The 19,497-nt window shown below is 39.5% G+C and overlaps 1 protein-coding gene and 1 non-coding gene across 6 annotated transcripts in view; both read left to right on the top strand.

Annotated features, from left to right (window-relative positions):
• AKAP6 (A-kinase anchoring protein 6) overlaps positions 1-19,497 on the top strand; it is a 486,958-nt gene that overhangs the window by 365,033 nt on the left and 102,428 nt on the right. The window lies entirely within an intron of this gene.
• LOC121493977 lies at positions 3,517-3,623 on the top strand. The gene has a single exon (XR_005988626.1). It is a non-coding gene; the product is annotated as a U6 spliceosomal RNA (small nuclear RNA).

Raw genomic sequence — 19,497 nt, 5'->3', positions numbered from 1 at the left:
AGAAAAGAGATTAATTCCACTACCCCTATATTTTATAAATCCACAATTTCAACCCTCTATAATAGTTTTCTTTCATTTTGTTGTGGACTAGATTGATCTAAATAATTTCAGATGTTGTCCGATACCTTTATGAGTGAACTTAAGCTCCTAAGAATGAAATGCTAAGCTGATTTACAGTCTAGGTTGTTGTAGCTGGGCTTAAAATAGTAGAGAATTCATTACCTTTATAAAAAAAAATTTATGTGTTGGTGTATAGAATAGAGAAGTATGTGTCAAAAAATTAAATTCTGGGGGTGCCTGGGTGACTCATTCGGTTAAGGGTCTGACTCTTGATTTCAGCTCAGGTCATGATTTCAGGGTCCTGGGATCAAGCCTATGTCAGCCTCTCTGCTCAGCAGAGAGTCTGCTTGAGGATTTCTTTCTTTCTCCCTCTGCCCCTCTCCATTTGTATTCTTTCTGTCTCTGTCTCTGGTTTTCAAATAAATAAATCTTTAGAAAAATTAAATTCTGTTAATCAGGCCTTAGGTTGGAATTTCAGTACCAAAATGAAGCAAATTACTAGTTATTGAAGCAGTCAAGGTAAAAATGTACTAGATATATCAGGCATAAGAACCTAATGATAATTTTTTTTACCTCTTTCTCAGTAGATTAATTGTAGAGCTTAATTGTATGTTAGATTAAAACTCCATTAAGATAAGAAGAATATGCTTAAAATCATTATAATATTTCAAATAACATTATCTAGTCATTTTAAAAGTGATCAGAATAGGAAAATCTAGGCTGCCTCCACCGCTATGGAGAAACGAATTTGTTGTTCCATTTTTATTAAAGCTAAAAAGTCCTAGATTAGCTGTCATATTAATGTTTGCTGTGAAGACAAATACACATATTTTTCTTTTCTTTCTTGAAGAGGACAAAACACGTCCTGAAAATGTTTAGAAGTAGATGAATGTGGTTTCTGAATGATATGGGAAGTGCTGTTTTTGCTGGAACTTACAATTCCTATTTGGATCGCTTTTTTAAGAGGGAGAGAGAGATACAGAAAGGATGTGAAGAGAATAGTATGCCAAGAAATAGTTGGCTCTGTGTGCAGAGGGGCAAGGAAGGGAAGCCCCGCCAGCAGTTTTTGTCTCTGGTGGGTGAGCTGCTGTCCGGAAGGTGCGTTGGCTCTCCGGGCTGCCTCTGCTGCATTGTGCTACTCCCTCTCTCCCTGGCCTGGCCTGCTCTGGCCTAGAGTGGATCAAACAAGCCGTGGGGAAAGTTCCCCTCATTTGCATCACTTCTAGACAGCCCTGTCGTACTCTTTGCTGACAGGAAATCACTGTCTTTGTCACCTTTTCTCAGGGCCCTCCTTTTGGCAGAGATGGGCCATGTGACCACGCTTAATCACAACAACAGGGCTGGCTCAGGACTCAATGACATGTTTTCCTCAGCACTTCAATAAATGGGGTAGAGGAGTCAGGAGGAAATGACTACATTAATTTTAAAGTGAAAAGATAATTAACACTTGAAGGACTAATGCTACAACCTATGGAATTATTATTCAAATTGAAGTTAATTTATCAAAAACTTGTGAAAACTATCTCCCCTAATGCAACTGTTTTAAAAAAAATCAACCTTGAATTGTAAGAGTTGGGCCCGTTGGAGGGAGAATGGGAAGAAGGCGGAGAGAGGGGCTTTGGACAGAGAGAGAGAGAGAGAAGGGGGGGGGGCGGGGAGAGAAAGAGGGAAATCATAGCAGGCATAAGCTGTGTTTGAAAAAGCAACTTAAATGGGCTAAAACTTCAACATTTGGGCCTGAAGGCTGGAGCATGTAAAACGCTTACTTAGATGATATGAATAGGACACTGGCAAACAAAAGCAGCAGTGTGCTCCTAGAAAACTGTGCTTAAAGGAGTTTCCTTGGCAACAGAAATGCAGTTCCAAAAGTAGACAGAACTTTCCTCAGAAAACATACTATTAATAACAACCTTCCGGAACAACTTGGAACAATTTGACGACTTGGCAATAATAATGCCAAGTGTTCTGCGAATTAATCTCACACATAACAGTTATGTTTCCCTTGCCCGTAATTCTGCTGGACCCTACCAAGAACTCCCTGCTTTTTGGTGGCGCGAATGTGAAAAATATTTCTAAATGTTGTCATGGGAAAAGAAAACCGAAAGAAATGCTAGTGGCCGGCAGCGGCCAGTGATTGTATTCAGCCCCTTGGAACCCAGGAGATAATTTAATGAGATGAGTTGATTCCAATTAAAGTGACTATGTCTAGTATCTCGTCTCAACAAACATGCTTCCATGAACAAAACTCATTAAAGGGTTAACAGCCTGAGAACTGCTATGATGTGAAGCACATCTTGAGGCCACTGGTTATATAAATGTAACACTTCACTAAATATGTGCTGGGTGTTATTTTTAAAAGCATCATCATTTCTTGTCAGCCCAGAGAATAAACTAATCTGGGATCTACTTGGCCAATGGGAATCATTTGAATTCTCCTGAATGCAACACATTTGCCAGCCAAGAAAGGTATAGTGTTCCCCTCCTCTGACCTTTCTTGAATCCTTGGATCTAAAGGTTAAAAGTAATCAATATCTCATTGCATGGCTTGGTTTCAGGGTAATAAGTAATAACCATCATGTTAAAATCCAAATGATTACAGATAGCTCTTAAATGAGTTGACCTGTTTGGAAGCTTTTATTAATTGCAATCAGGATAATCGTTAGAGTTTGCTAATAAAATTTTGGATTAAATTGCAAAAATTCCAGCCTTTAACTTTTGAAAAACGACTTTTGCTTAATTAGATGTGAATGTGCAGTGGTCCCTCCTGTGTTAAGTTGAGAGATTTGGCTTTAACCGCACGTATTTGGAGATTTCTTTCGGTTTTTATAAAATAAATTAGAGGAACACTTAAACTACTTATAAGAAAGGGTGTTAGGCTCACTACCACCTTTTGCTCCAGAACTGCTCGATATTGTGTGTCGGTTTCGGGTCAGTGAGTCCATGGAAATGTCCCTCTCCTACTTTTTAGCATTTCCTATTTTTAAATTACTTATCTTTAGGGGCTATATTCATATTTGGGCTGATCTGCTTTGTAGCTAGAAAAAAACATACGATGTGTGATTACACTTCACACAGGATGAACTGAGAGTTATTTATTTTGTTTGAAAAAAAAAAAAAAAGGACTACCAAGGTTTAAAGATGAAGACCAAGCATTATCATTGACAAAGGGTCTTGATGTAAAAAAGATAACTGTTAGGTTTAATGTGCATGTAATTACTTCAGGAAGGCATTGGTTATCATAACTATTTCATAACTCCAACACTAAATCATATAACCTACAATATGTTATAACATAGCCAAGTGTATAAGATATGCCATTGAATCCAAATATTGTGTCCTTATGATTATTCTAGTTTTTACAATTTATTAGAATTTCATACATGTATTCCTAAAACAGGTAGGTGGGGCTTAGAAGGATAGCTAGATAATATTTTAATTATTTCAAAAAAAGTCCTGGTGCTTGCTTTGGCAGCACATATACTAAAATTGGAATGATACAGAGAAGATTATCCAGGCTCCTGCACAAGGATGACACGCAAATTTGTGAAATGTTCTATATTAAAAGGATAAGGAGAAGAAAAAGTAGTCTGGTACCTGTTCAGAATATTCTGGAAAATCCTGGGTTGGAAAAGTTCAACCATAGTACTTTCAAAGATCAATTCATTAACTTCCTCTTTTCTTGCCCTTATCTCACTAGCATGTCTAACTTTAAAAAGAGAAGACGTGGGACATCATTTTGAAGTATTAGGAATTCTCCAACCCAACTATTTCCAATATTAAATGTTCATATTGCCTTAAATCCCATCCTTAAGATTCATCTTTGAGGTAAAGAAGAACACACTCTACTGGATACAGATATTCTCAGGAGGTAGGGGAATAATACTGAATTAAATGCCAATTTTAACATTTCGTTAAAATTGAAAGGGTACTAGAAAGGGAAGATGGAATCAGTAGAGAGAAGAAATCTAAAAAAGATACCAAGGACAGATATTATTTATTTCACCATTTGATAAGAAGGGAGATATGTTTCTGTGTGTGTGTGTATTATGAGAGTAGGATAGGAGAAAAAAAATGAAATTGGTCAGATCTTACTATTTGACTTTGTTAGTGCCTTATACATATCTTATTTAACACTCATGGTGATCCTGGATTATTTTCCCCATTTCATGGATCTGAGCCTGAAACACAAGCAGGTTAAATGACTAGCCTAAACGAACCAGTTTCTCGGGTTAGGCTAGGGTTTGCTGAGATTCCAAACAATCCCCAAATTGCAAAAGTTTAAAGTTACAAAGATTTATTTCTCACACATACTACACATCCATCACAGGTTGGCTGTGGGCTCTGCTTGGCATTGTTTTTACTCCAAGACTCAGACTAATGAACCAGCCACCCTCCTTAAATATTCCTTCACTGTGGCAAAGGGAAAGGAGAGTTATGGAGGGTCTCCCTCTTGACATAAAACCTTCTACTTGGAAGGGAAACACATAACTTCCTCTCAAAATCATTGACCACAACTAATTGCGTGGCCCTACCCAATTCCAAAGTGGATGGGGAAATGGATCCCTACTATATGCCTAAAAGGCAGAAAGATAGAAATCGTTGTTGAGCTGTATCAGTAGCTTCCACAATAAATAAGTAAATAAGTCAGAGTTTGAACCCAATCTGTTTGGCTTTAATGCAGTCTTTCACATGCTACTTGCCTGCTCACTGTTGCCCCGTATCATCTTCTCTACCATCGGAAGAATTCTCGCAAGTGCATTTTCCTCACTTGTACCAGATAGAAAGAACTTTTTGTACCAGATAGAAGGAACTTCCTATATATTAAATGAAACATGATGGACTTGGGTTTGCTCTTTAGCCCATCATCAGGCTGTTCTGTGAAAACCCCCAAACTTTCTTAAGCACCTCAGCACCCTGGGAGAATGTTGCCATGTGGAACTTCACAGGAACCTCCTATATTTGGTGAGATTCAGGAAAGCTAAGGCTGAAAATATTCAAGTTTTTGGAGAGAGAGATGCACTAAAGACAGCATTACACTAGGAAGATTCAATCTCATGGATCCTGTTATTGCCACAGGGAGTTATTGGGGAAGGGGTCCCCATGGAGAGGTACTCTAGAGGAATACCGTTTGCAGAAAAACCACTTTCCAGTCCTGTCAAGGAAGCAATTTCAGTTCTCAGAAATAAGGGCATTCCCAAGCATATTTTTAATAATGTTGGCATTTGCGAAGCTCATACATTCTTAAACTAGGCACTTCTGCGACACTCTGTACCTAATGAGGCACACTGGGGTAAGCTAAGAGGGAAGCAGTGGTCTTCCTGCTGAACCCTCACTCATTTACATAAGGCACAAAACATAAACATACACACACATGCATGCACACACTCACATACACATTTTCTTTTACTGAAGCCAGGAAAGAGTCAAGCAGGCTAATGCTTCTAGAGATTATTTTAATTTTCTTCTAAACATTTTTAGACCACAGAGCCTTTCTCTAGAAGGACATCTTTTTTTTTTTTTTTTAATTTTATTTATTTATGATAGACACACAGTGAGAGAGAGAGAAGCAGAGACATAGGCAGAGGGAGAAGCAGGCTCCATGCACCGGGAGCCCGACGTGGGATTCGATCCCGGGTCTCCAGGATCGCGCCCCGGGCCAAAGGCAGGCGCCAAACCGCTGCGCCACCCAGGGATCCCTCTAGAAGGACATCTATACACCTTTGTAACTCCCCTGAACATACTATTTTAGCCACTTTCTTAAGTCATTGATTCTATATGCTCATTGATATTTGCTTAAAAAAAAATTGTGATTCGTGATGTTTTTCTTGTCATCTCATTTTATCCATTGAAAACTATAAAGTTTGTGGAAGAGGTCCATGTGTACACATGGTTATGCACACACATTTATGTGTGTTCACACATATAGACACGAAGTATACAAAGTATTAACTCATTTAGTTAAAAAAAATCTTTCATAAGGATTGAATTTAGATGAAACCAGATTTCTTGGGCCAAATATGCTGGTAGTCCCAGGACATTTAAGTCACACATATGGAGATCCCTGGGTGGCTCAGCAGTTTAGCGCCTGCCTTTGGCCCAGGGTGTGATCCTGGGGTCCTGGGATCGAGTCCCATGTCAGGCTCCCTGCATGGAGCCTGTTTCTTCTTCTTCCTGTGTCTCTGCCTCTCTCTCTCTCTCTGTGTGTCTCTCATGAATAAATAAATGAAATCTTTTTAAAAATCACACATATGTAAATAACTACACAAACTTCCTTCATACATGCCAAGTTTCAGTTTGGAGCTAATTTTTGTTATAAGTCTCGGCATATAGGATTTTGCTACCTTCATTATAATAGTTTTACCCTGTCGATATTCATAGGTGTCTCCCTAAGAGAGCCCTCCTTGAGAATAATTTAGCCATGAGCACTTTGTTATAATTAAATGCATACTTTTTAATAGTGATGATAGATTTGGACTTTTAGACCAAATCTGAAAATGGATAATTAAAATTTTTGTTAGACTCCATACTCCAGGAGGGCAGGGTTCATGTCTGTGTTGTTTATTGCCATATCTCCACTGCCTAGTGTTGTACCTGGCACATAATAGAAACTCAATAAATATATATTGAAAAACATTTTTCAAATAGGTTTATTTAATAATCTACTAATTAAATTCTACTGATCCAATCTATGCTATCAATTCTTTACTTTTGCAAGAGAACAATCCTATTTTCATGCCATGGTAATTCAGTCTGAAACTTCATGGCTTCCTCTTATATCGTAAATTCAAACAAAACCAAAAATCTCTCTCCTTTAAAAACTGAAGTGCATTAAGTACAGTGCTTACTACTCAGAGTACCCAAATTTGATCAAGTATCAGGGAGAAAGAGAGGGAAAAAAAGAGGGGGGGGGGGAGGAAGGGTTGGATAATGATGCCCATGCCCGAGACAAACAGTACAAAAATGCACAACTAATCATCATAATTCTGTGGCTAGTCTGTAAGCCCTCAAACTGTAATATTGGTTGTTGTATTCCTGATTATGTAGACATTATAATTACTTATACATATAAGGATATGATGTCCCATGCAAATATAAAATAGAACAATAGAGGCAGGTGAATGAACATGGACAGTCGTTAGAAATGCTAGGAATATCAGCACATTTTTTCCTTGTACCATAGTTAATGGGAGAGTTTATTGACATATTTATTGTAGTATATTACAGTTGACATCAGAGGAGTGTGTATGTCTAAAAAAAATAGTTATGGAGGAAGTAAGCAAAACAATAAGAGGTAACCCGAGTCCATCGTGATCAGGGTGGATGGATGGATGGAGTCTAAAAGACTGACTCAACTTTCCAAAGCTACAGCTAGCTAATTCAGAATAAGCAACTTAATAAAAAATTAAGTTTTGTGGCTGGGATGTCAGGAGAAATCTAAAATGTAATTTTGAAACTTTCTCCTACTCGTTCATTTAAAAAAAGTTTCTCACCATTCATAGTTTTTAAAAATAATCCTCATATATGGTCCTTTATCTCTTTCACTTAGCCATTAATTGAGAGCTTCATTGGTTTTATGCAATTAATAAAAAGCTAAAAGATATACCATTTAAATGAGAATTTGATACAGATTTGTGATGAATTCACCATTTGCGAATTCACTATTTGCCCCTATTTATGTCCTTGACATCTATTTGGGTTTTAGTATGTTCCCTTTGAACTTTGTCCTTCCTCCTCTGCTCTCCTCAGCTGGGACATGTTGAGATTTGAAAATATGTGTGAAGTATGTCCCTTTCTCTGTGATTATTCTCTCTTCTTCCTCAGTCTCTTCTGCCTGCTGATGCTAAAGATCCATTCTGTGAATCGCTGGATTTCTTACAAGCTTTGAACAAAAATCCTCATGTTCATTAAAACTTAAGTATAAATGAATCTCTAGAGCTGAGCTAATTGAATTCTTTTTCTACAACATGGGAATATTGCAAAATAACTCAGAATTGGCTAGCATTTTATAATCCATGTTTTGATGATAGTCTAAGAGGCTCCGTCCGTCCAAGTTTGGGTTAGAAAAAGAAATGAAGTATGGAAACACTGTCAGAAGCCTTTTCTGTTTACAAAAAGATCCAGGGATACCATGAGTAATGCCAGAAATCTCATGTGACAGCCAGCTCTTGTGGGATTTTTTGAGCTCACCAAGTTCAGGAAATAGTTCCAGAAAGCTGATTGGAGTTCAAAGATTTTTTTAAAAAAAATTAACTGAAGTAAATAATTGTGTGTTCTGTCCATTGTCCAACACTGCTGCTCAGACCTGTGCTCTGCTGCGGGTGTACATCTCCCCAGGGCTCGGTAATATTGGGCACTCGATAAATACTTTCTGATTTAAATCACCTGCTTAATGAGTGTTTTCTCTTGAATCTTCCAAAGTGAATCTCATAGAGGTTTTGTACAGTTATTTATTTCCACAGGAGGTGAGAATTTTACCTGGAGTTTCAGGACTGCAAGTGACCTCGTAAGGACCTTCATTTCATTTCCTCTCTTTTAAGGATTGTTTTTTATCCATTCCAGATAGGAGAGAATTTGTCCTGCATTAAAGATCTTTCCAGAGGGAATTCCACAGCCTCCCATTAAAATGTTTAACAACTCTCCCTGCCCTGAAAGTCTTCTTATATCTAGTGTAAATCCCTTCTGTTGTTAGGTTTAATTGTCAAATCAGCCAGAATCCATGCTCGGTAATTAAACCCCTTCTTTCTGTTTTCTATATAGTCACATTTCTCAAGCTTTTGCAGGTTTCTTTTCAAGTTAAAAAATCTTTTAAAAGTCCTTTATATCAGTCTTGTCTATACTCTATCTAACTGAAACCACTTCTATCCTCTTTTATAGGAGAAAATATGCTAATATTGAGATGGTACTGGTAAATCCATATAGTTGAGGGGCTTTAACAAGCTCCATGGATTTCTCCATCAGGTTTTTCAACTCTCTCTTATTAACAGTTAATAAAATAGTTCATGGATGGTTTGGAAGAGGAATATGGCCTGTCTGAGATGGTATGACTTACAGCATGTACCAAAAAATAAAAGTTTGAAAAGGATATAAAAATGGGCTAAAAAATCTTCTTCCCATTTAGGGACAGAGCTGCTTCTTCTCCCAGTGGATGCGTAATATATTATTTATGTAAGAGTGAGTGAGCATCATGTTTTTGGCTCACATTCCATTTGGAGCATATACAGTATGACAGTTTCTTTGGCTTATTGTTGTATATATGGCTATCTATTTTTAATACATTGCTTTTGTCTTTTTTCATGCTTGCTTACATCTGTTGTTATGAAAACTGACATAAAGTTTTTAAACATAAAAGAAGTGATGGAGAAAGAGATGGTAAGAGACAAACAACATTTTAAAGGAACGCAAGATGGAGAAACAGGAGCAAAGTCTCCATGGGGAGAACCAAAGCAGCCTCTGCAGGATAAATGGGAGGGAGGTTCAGAACAGAATTCTGTGGTCACAGAGGAAAAATGATCATGAGACTGCAGAAAGCATTTTTAAGTTAGAAGGAGCATACTGCATTTTCTACCACACTGTTTAAGCTTTTTAAGCTGCAGTTTTCAACCTGTGAAATGGGCATTAACACCCACTTTGAAAGGTTGTCAGGATTCAATCAGTAATGTATGGAAGGGGCCCAACCTTGTGCTTGGTAAATAGCTCAATATATAATACAGAATCAGGGGTTAGCAAGCTATAGCCTGAAGGTCAAATCCAGCCCATGGCCTGTTTTTTAAATAAAGTTTTATTGGAACATAGCCAGGCGCATTCATTTATGTATTGTTTGTGGCTGTTTTTGCACTTCAGTAACAGAGTTGAGTAATTTCAACAGTGACCATATGGCCAGCATGCTAATATATGTGACTCTTGGCAGAAAAAGTTCACCAGTCCCTTGTATAAATAACTATTATGGTGACTGTTTAGTAATACACATTTTTCTACAGACTCGAATTATTTTCCTATTCAATTTTCTATCTGTTGTATTCCAATAATACCTGTTGACTATCATTCTTTTGCCCAAGGTTCAAGTTTTCCTTTTGTAATAACCCAAAGTCGGCCTGTTTTCCTTGCTCCTTAACATTAAATGGTTAATTGGTTAATTTCACCACCAGGTGGCCTCCTATACTCTATTGTGCTAGTGGGACCCAAAGGAAAGCAGAAAATGGATCTAAAATGAGTCTTTCAACTTTGGCTGTGATTCTCCTCTTATTAGCACTTTTCTGGTGGCTCTGCTGCTCTGAAATCACTCTATGTTTTATATTTGGTCCTGAAACATAAATTCACACTGACCTTTTTAGAAAATGAATTCTAAATCACAGTTAGAAACAGTTAAAGCAGTAAAAACAAAATAAAAATATTTAAATGCATACTCACACCTACATCAAAGTGATTTTTTTAAAAAAGAAGTTTAGCTATCACATAAAAGGTTTACCATGACACAATATTGTTCTCAGATGTGTACTGGCAGGATTAACTAATCTTGAAGCTTCCACAGGAAAGACAAAGGCCACTGCCACTCAGATCTCCATATGTTAATTTCCCTTGAAGAACATAAGTGGACTTCAGTACCTCAGTTTCTTTATCTTATTTTATTCTCTAGATTTTCTATTTGAATTTTATTTTATATTATTTTTTAGCTTTGCTGAAGGCCATTGTTTGGCAAGGAAGATTAGAAAGCTGTGTGATAAAGTGCTGGAGAAGGAGGCTGGATTCTCCTTGGGCAATGACTCTTATCCTCTCAGATTTCATTTTCTTCATCTGTAAAGCTAGGGGGATGGACCAGGTGGCTTTAAGGTCCGTTCCAACTTCAATATTCTCTGACTGGTGAAAAATCAAAGATTATCCCAAGGAGTAATTGACTTGACTATTAACAACCTGGCAAAACCAGAATTTTAGTAACTCAATTTCAAAGGCTAAGGAAACAAACTCATGAGTAAATATAATTTTTTTTGGCAAATTACCATTAAAAAGCATATAATTGTTAAATGCCACCTTGTTTTTAGTTCATTTCAGGTGGTAATCATAAATGCACATTTTATAAGCCCTCTTAGGCTGTTTTCTTAACATTTTATTTTTATTCAGTGGTGGATAACTAGTTGGATTCTAGAACAGTGTCTTGCTAAATCTGTCATGGAAATTTAGCTTTCTCTTTGACGTCTTATTTTCTACACATTTCAATTTTCCTAACTTTTTTGGGGGGGCAGAATGATCAAGTCCTCCTCAAATTTCTTTGCAGCATAGAACAGATATATTCACTTATATTTCCATTGAAAATGCATCATTCTATATGAAGGTAACCTGTTCTTACCTTCTAGTTAAATAGCTATATGCACATCACTGGTTTGTATTTGAATTGTCACATTGGATGTCATGGCAAACACTGATGAAGGCATTTAGCTGTCTATGAGGAAAGGACCAGAATTGTCCCTAGGGCATTTTGGTAAAGAACAGGCTCACTTTTGAATCCAGAGTTACCCTGAGAGACCTAGTGACAGGCAATTTCTCTAATTCCAAATTCCTTACTGGGGCTGCTTCTCTGGAGAGCTATCTGGTTAAAGGCAGATTCATACTTGCTTGGGGAAAAATTGATTACAACTTTTTCCCACTTTGCAAACTGCACTAATTGGTATCAAGCTCAACTAATAATTTATGAAATTTGCATTGCCTTCTGTTTGCCTAAGCACAAACATTTCTTCTTTTTTTAATATGTATTTTTAAATATATATTCATGTGTGTCATGTTCATGTCTAATACATATTAGGAATTAACAGTCTTATAATTTCACCTTTACTTTAAAAGTAAGGAAAAGTAAGAAATGATGCTGTCTGGTATGAGTGACTGTGAAGATGAGGTGCTAAGCATCTGTTAGGGATTATTCTATGCTCTGAAAACTGACATAAAAGGAAGGGTATCATTTTCCTCAAGTAATTTATGACCTATTTGGAAAAGCAAAACAAACAAACAAAAAAGAAATAATAGCAAAGATAGCAAATATGAGTGGTACAAAAGAAGAGTAAGTGTTGGTCCTCTTAGAATGTCTTCATAAGAAGAAATATTTGAACTGAGCCTTTCTGGATAGAATTTAAGTAAGTGGAATGGAGTTAGGTACATTGTAGAACAATGTAACATGGAGGAAGAAACCTTCAGATCTAGGAGTTAGTTTGACACATGACTAGGACTTTACCCAAATCAGGAAGATACATTGGGGAAGAGGAGCAAACCAGTGGCACATAATAATGGCTTTCAACCGTGTGTGGTCAGTCAAAGTCAACAGAAGCCAAGATTGTTTTCTATTGAACATTGAATCCTAGATTCCATGTTTCATGTAGTGAAGGGAAATTATATACATAAATATACAAACTAATGGCATTAAAGAGATGAGAAGAGGTGTGCCAAAGGTCATATTTTCTTAGCAGGCAACATTTGGATCAAGTTTGAACAAACATGTCTAAATAGTGCTTATTATGTAACAGGAGTTGTTCTAGGATCTTTGCGTATATTAGCGCCTTCAATCCTCACAGCAAACTTGTGAAAGAAGTATTAATATTATCCCCAGATGAGCAACTAAGGCACATGGAGTTGCACAGCTTTGCACAAAGTTTAAAAAATGGGCAGTCTGATTCCAGGCGTATATTTTATTCTCATTTATTTATTTATTTTTGCCAAACTCCTTGAATCTCATTGATTCACAAATTAAAATGCTTGGCATGGGTCCTTTTCTGTCACCATGTTTATAGAACCTAGTGATCAAACGGTTATGTGTGTAGGTTTTGAGAAGTAGTATTACTAGGTAATACCAGCATATACCTTCCTCCCTTCATTAAGGGTAGAGAAAAATAGTAACACTTTGTTGGTATATTTTCTAAAAGATGAAGACTGTATATACATAGTTAATATATATGTATTATATATAAACATACTATATATACTATGTATTATATGTAAATATTGTTTACCTCTTCAATGACTCCATTCCAAAGCAACCTACCTATTTTTTTTCTTTCTTTTTTTTTTTATTTATTTTTAATTAACTTTTATTGGTGTTCAATTTACCAACATACAGAAAAACACCCAGTGCTCATCCCGTCAAGTGTCCACCTCAGTGCCCGTCACCCATTCCCCTCCAACACCCGCCCTCCTCCCCTTCCACCACCCCTAGTTCGTTTCCCCGACTTAGGAGTCTTTATGTTCTGTCTCCCTTCCTGATATTTCCCAACATTTCTTTTCCCTTCCTTTATATTCCCTTTCACTATTATTCATATTCCCCAAATGAATGAGAACATACACTGTTTGTCCTTCTCCGATTGACTTATTTCACTCAGCATAATACCCTCCAGTTCCATCCATATTGAAGCAAATGGTGGGTATTTGTCGTTTCTAATTGCTGAGTAATATTCCATTGTATACATAAACCACATCTTCTTTATCCATTCATCTTTCGATGGACACCGAGGCTCCTTCCACAGTTTGGCTATTGTGGCCACTGCTGATAGAAACATCGGGGTGCAGGTGTCCCAATGTTTCATTGCATCTGAATCTTTGGGGTAAATCCCCAACAGTGCAATTGCTGGGTCGTAGGGCAGGTCTATTTTTAACTCTTTGAGGAACCTCCACACAGTTTTCCAGAGTGGCTGCACCAGTTCACATTCCCACCAACAGTGTAAGAGGGTTCCCTTTTCTCCGCATCCTCTCCAACATTTGTTGTTTCCTGCCTTGTTAATTTTCCCCATTCTCACTGGTGTGAGGTGGTATCTCATTGTGGTTTTGATTTGTATTTCCCTGATGGCAAGTGATGCAGAGCATTTTCTCATGTGCTTGTTGGCCATGGCCATGTCTTCCTCTGTGAGATTTCTCTTCATGTCTTTTGCCCATTTCATGATTGGATTGTTTGTTTCTTTGGTGTTGAGTTTAATAAGTTCTTTATAGATTTTGGAAACTAGACCTTTATCTGATATGTCATTTGCAAATATCTTCTCCCATTCTGTAGGTTGTCTTTTAGTTTTGCTGACTGTATCCTTTGCTGTGCAAAAGCTTCTTATCTTGATGAAGTCCCAATAGTTCATTTTTGCTTTTGTTTCTTTTGCCTTCGTGGATGTATCTTGCAAGAAGTTACTGTGGCTGAGTTCAAAAAGGGTGTTGCCTGTGTTCTCCTCTAGGATTTTGATGGAATCTTGTCTCACATTTAGATCTCTCATCCATTTTGAGTTTATCTTTGTGTATGGTGAAAGAGAGTGGTCCAGTTTCATTCTTCTGCCTGTGGATGTCCAATTTTCCCAGCACCATTTATTGAAGAGACTGTCTTTCTTCCAATGGATAGTCTTTCCTCCTTTATCAAATATTAGATGACCGTACATTTCAGGGTCCACTTCTGGATTCTCTATTCTGTTCCATTGATCTATGTGTCTGTTTTTGTGCCAGTACCACACTGTCTTGATGACCACAGCTTTGTAGTACAACCTGAAATCTGGCATTGTGATGCCCCCAGCTATGGTTTTCTTTTTTAAAATTCCCCTGGCTATTCGGGGTCTTTTCTGATTCCACACAAATCTTAAAATAATTTGTTCTAACTCTCTGAAGAAAGTCCATGGTATTTTGATAGGGATTGCATTAACGTATAAATTGCCCTGGGTAACACTGACATTTTTACAATATTAATTCTGCCAATCCATGAGCATGGAATATTTTTCCATCTCTTTGTGTCTTCCTCAATTTCTTTCAGAAGTGTTCTATAGTTTTTAGGGTATAGATCTTTTACCTCTTTGGTTAGGTTTATTCCTAGGTATCTTATGCTTTTGGGTGCAATTGTAAATGGGATTGACTCCTTAATTTCTCTTTCTTCAGTCTCATTGTTAGTGTATAGAAATGCCATTGATTTCTGGGCATTGATTTTGTATCCTGCCACGCTACCAAATTGCTGTATGAGTTCTAGCAATCTTGGGGTGGAGGCTTTTGGGTTTTCTATGTAGAGTATCATGTCATCGGCGAAGAGGGAGAGTTTGACTTCTTCTTTGCCAATTTGAATGCCTTTAATGTCTTTTTGTTGTCTGATTGCTGAGGCGAGGACTTCCAGAACTATGTTGAACAGCAGTGGTGAGAGTGGACATCCCTGTCTTGTTCCTGATCTTAGGGGAAAGGCTCCCAGTGCTTCCCCATTGAGAATGATATTTGCTGTGGGCTTTTCGTAGATGGCTTTTAAGATGTCGAGGAAAGTTCCCTCTATCCCAACACTCTGAAGGGTTTTGATCAGGAATGGATGCTGTATTTTGTCAAACGCTTTCTCTGCATCTAATGAGAGTATCATATGGTTCTTGGTTTTTCTCTTGCTGATATGATGAATCACATTGATGGTTTTACGAGTGTTGAACCAGCCTTGTGTCCCAGGGATAAATCCTACTTGGTCATGGTGAATAATTTTCTTAATGTGTTGTTGGATCCTATTGGCTAGTATCTTGTTGAGAATTTTTGCATCCATGTTCATCAGGGATATTGGTCTGTAATTCTCCTTTTTGGTGGGGTCTTTGTCTGGTTTCAGAATTAAGGTGATGCTGGCCTCATAGAACAAATTTGGAAGTACTCCATCTCTTTCTATCTTTCCAAACAGCTTTAGTAGAATAGGTATGATTTCTTCTTTAAACGTTTGATAGAATTCCCCTGGGAAGCCATCTGGCCCTGGACTCTTGTGTCTTGGGAGGTTTTTGATGACTGCTTCAATTTCCTCCCTGGTTATTGGCCTGTTCAGGTTTTCTATTTCTTCCTGTTCCAGTTTTGGTAGTTTGTGGCTTTCCAGGAATGCGTCCATTTCTTCTAGATTTCCTAATTTATTGGCGTACAGCCATTCATAATATGTTTTTAAAATCGTTTGTATTTCCTTGGTGTTGGTAGTGATGTCCCCTTTCTCATTCATGATTTTATTAATTTGAGTCTTCTCTCTCTTCTTTTTAATAAGGTTGGCTAATGGTTTATCTATCTTATTAATTCTTTCAAAGAACCAACTCCTGGTTCTGTTGATCTGTTCCACAGTTCTTTTGGTCTCGATATCATTGAGTTCTGCTCGAATTTTAATTAACTGTCTTCTTCTGCTGGGGGTGGGGTCTATTTGTTGCTTTTTCTCTAGTTCCTTTATGTGTAAGGTGAGCTTTTGAATTTGAGATCTTTCCAGTTTTTGAATGGATGCTTGTATTGCGATGTATTTCCCCCTCAGGACTGCTTTTGCTGCATCCCAAAGATTTTGAACGGTTGTATCTTCATTCTCATTAGTTTCCATGAATCTTTTTAATTCTTCCTTAATTTCCTGGTTGACCTTTTCATCTTTTAGCAGGATGGTCCTTAACCTCCACGTGTTTGTGGTCCTTCCATATTTCTTGTTGTGATTAAGTTCTAATTTCAAGGCATTATGGTCTGAGAATATACAGGGGACTATCCCGATCTTTTGGTATCGGTTCAGACCCGATTTGTGACCCAGTATGTGGTCTATTCTGGAGAAAGTTCCATGTGCACTTGAGAAGAATGTGTATTCAGTTGAGTTTGGATGGAAAGTTCTGTAGATATATGTGAAATCCCTCTGGTCCAGTGTATCATTTAAAGCTCTCGTTTCTTTGGAGATGTTGTGCTTAGAAGACCTATCGAGTGTAGAAAGCACTAGATTGAAGTCACCAAGTATAAGTGTATTATTATCAAGGTATTTCTTGAGTTTGGTTATTAATTGGTTTAAATATTTGGCAGCTCCCACATTCGGGGCATATATATTGACGATTGTTAAGTCCTCTTGTTGGATAGATCCTTTGAGTATGAGATAGTGTCCCTCTTCATCTCTCACTATAGTCTTTGGGGTAAATTTTAATTTATCTGATATAAGGATGGCAACCCCTGCTTTCTTTTGAGGACCATTTGAATGGTAAATGGTTCTCCAACCTTTTATTTTCAGGTTGTAGGTGTCCTTCTGTCTAAAATGAGTCTCCTGTAGACAGCAAATAGATGGGTCCTGCTTTTTTATCCAGTCTGAAACCCTGTGCCTTTTGATGGGGTCATTAAGCCCGTTCACGTTCAGAGTTACTATTGATAGATATGAGTTTAGTGTCATCATATCTATTCAGTCCTTGTTTTTGTGGATTGTTCCACTGAACTTCTTCTTAAAGGGGAATTTTAAGAGTCCCCCTTAAAATTTCTTGCAGAGCTGGTTTGGAGGTTACATATTCTTTCAGTTCCTGCCTGTCTTGGAAGCTCTTTATCTCTCCTTCCATTTTGAATGAAAGCCTTGCTGGGTAAAGTATTCTTGGTTGCATGTTCTTCTCATTTAGGACCCTGAATATATCCTGCCAGCCCTTTCTGGCCTGCCAGGTCTCTGTGGAGAGGTCTGTTGTTACCCTAATATTCCTCCCCATAAAAGTCAGGGACTTTTTTTCTCTTGCTGCTTTAAGGATCTTCTCCTTATCTTTGGAATTTGCAAGGTTCACTATTAAATGTTGAGGTGTTGAACGGTTTTTGTTGATTTTAGGGGGGGATCTCTCTATTTCCTGGATCTGAATGCCTGTTTCCCTTCCCAGATTAGGAAAGTTTTCAGCTAGGATTTGTTCAAATACATATTCTGGCCCTCTGGCCCTTTCGGCGCCCTCAGGAACCCCAATTAAACGTAGGTTTTTCTTCCTCAGGCTGTCATTTATTTCCCTTAATCTATCCTCATGATCTTTTAATTGCTTGTCTCTTTTTTCCTCAGTTTCCCTCTTTGCCATCAACTTGTCTTCTATGTCACTCACTCGTTCTTCCACCTCGTTAACCCTTGTCGTTAGGACTTCTAGCTTGGATTGCATCTCATTTAATTGATTTTTAATTTCTGCCTGATTGGATCTAAATTCTGCAGTCATGAAGTCTCTTGAGTCCTTTATGGTTTTTTCTAGAGCCACCAGTAGCTGTAAAATAGTGCTTCTGAATTGGCTTTCTGACATTGAATTGTAATCCATATTTTGTAACTCTGTGGGAGAGTGGGCTGTTTCTGATTCTTTTTTTTTGAGGTGAGGTTTTCCTTCTAGGCATTTTGCTCAGTGCAGAGTGGCCAAAAACAAGTTGTATTGGGAAAAGGAGAAAAAGAGAGAGAAGGAAAGAAAAGAGAAAAAGAAAAAAGAGAAAGAAGAAAAAAAAGGGGGAAAAAGAGAAGAAAAAGAAAGGAGAAAAAAGAAAAAAAAGGGGGGGTGGGGGAAGCAATCCGAAATCAAGAAGAAAGAGAGAAAAAAAAAGCACAAAACAAAACAAAAAAAAACACGGGGGAGTATCTTCCGATTCTGTATACTTTAAGTCCCTTGACTTCCCCTGGAACTGGTCCGTCTCTCTGGTCTTCTGGGGGAGGGGCCTGCTGTGCTGATTCTCAGGTGTTAGCACTTGGGGGAGCTGCTCTGCCCCTGCCTGGTGCAGGGCTCAGTGGGGGTTGTTCACCCCGCGGGAGGAAGCCACAGTGGCGGGGGCAGCTCTGGGACCCTGGAGTCAGCCCCCGCAGTAGCTCCGGGGCTCTCCGTCTGCAGGGCCCGGGGGCTCCCCGGCGGGGCCGCTGATCTGCTCAGTTCCAGGCAGGAGTGTCCTTGCTGTCCTGGGCCCTCCTGGCCTCTGCCTGTCCCGGGGGAGGCCGGATCCTGGGCTGTGTCCCGGCGCCCTGTGCTCCGGGGCCTGCGCTGTTGGATTCAGCTCCCACCCCGCAGCCCCCTCCGCGGAGCCGCCGCCCAAGCCCCTCCGAGCTGTTCCCGGAGCCGCGCAGCCCCCTCCGCGCGGAGCTTCTTCCTCTGCCCGAGCCGCCACCGCTGAGCTGCTGCCGGAACCGCGCCGCCCCCTCCGTGGAGCTGCAGCCCGAGCCCCTCCGAGCTGTTCCCGGAGCCCCGCAGCCCCCTCCGCGGAGCCGCCGCCCGAGCCCCTTCGAGCTGTTCCCGGAGCCGCGCCGCCCCCTCCGCGGAGCTTCTTCCTCCGCCCGAGCCGCCGCCGCCGAGCTGTTCCCGGAGCCCCGCAGCCCCCTCCGCGGAGCCGCCGCCCGAGCCCCTCCGAGCTGCTCCGGGTCCCGCCGAGCGCTGCAGCCCTTAGGGAGCTCGGCGCACTCTCCGGGGCGCGGTTCCTCTGTTACTGTCCCCGGGAGCCCGAGGGCATCCCCGCCTTTCTGGGGATCCTGCTCCAATTCCCCGGGAGGCCTTTCCGCGGGGAAGGTTGGTGCAGCTCCTGCTCCTCCGGGACGGGGCTCTCCTGTCCTGGGGACACTCGCCCCGGCCTCAGCCCGGCTCCTCGCGGGCCCCTCCCCCTCGGAGGCCTTTTGTGTCTTTATTTCTTTTTCCCCGTCTTCCTACCTTGATAGAAGCGCGAACTCTTCTCACTGGAGCGTTCCAGCTGGTCTCTCTTTAAATCTCAGGCCGAATTCGTAGATTTTCAGGATGA

This window comes from Vulpes lagopus, chromosome 6 (assembly GCF_018345385.1).
Source record: "Vulpes lagopus strain Blue_001 chromosome 6, ASM1834538v1, whole genome shotgun sequence".
NCBI lineage: Eukaryota > Metazoa > Chordata > Mammalia > Carnivora > Canidae > Vulpes > Vulpes lagopus.
Note: the sequence above shows the minus strand (reverse complement) of the source record. Positions and strands in the feature narration are given on the sequence as shown.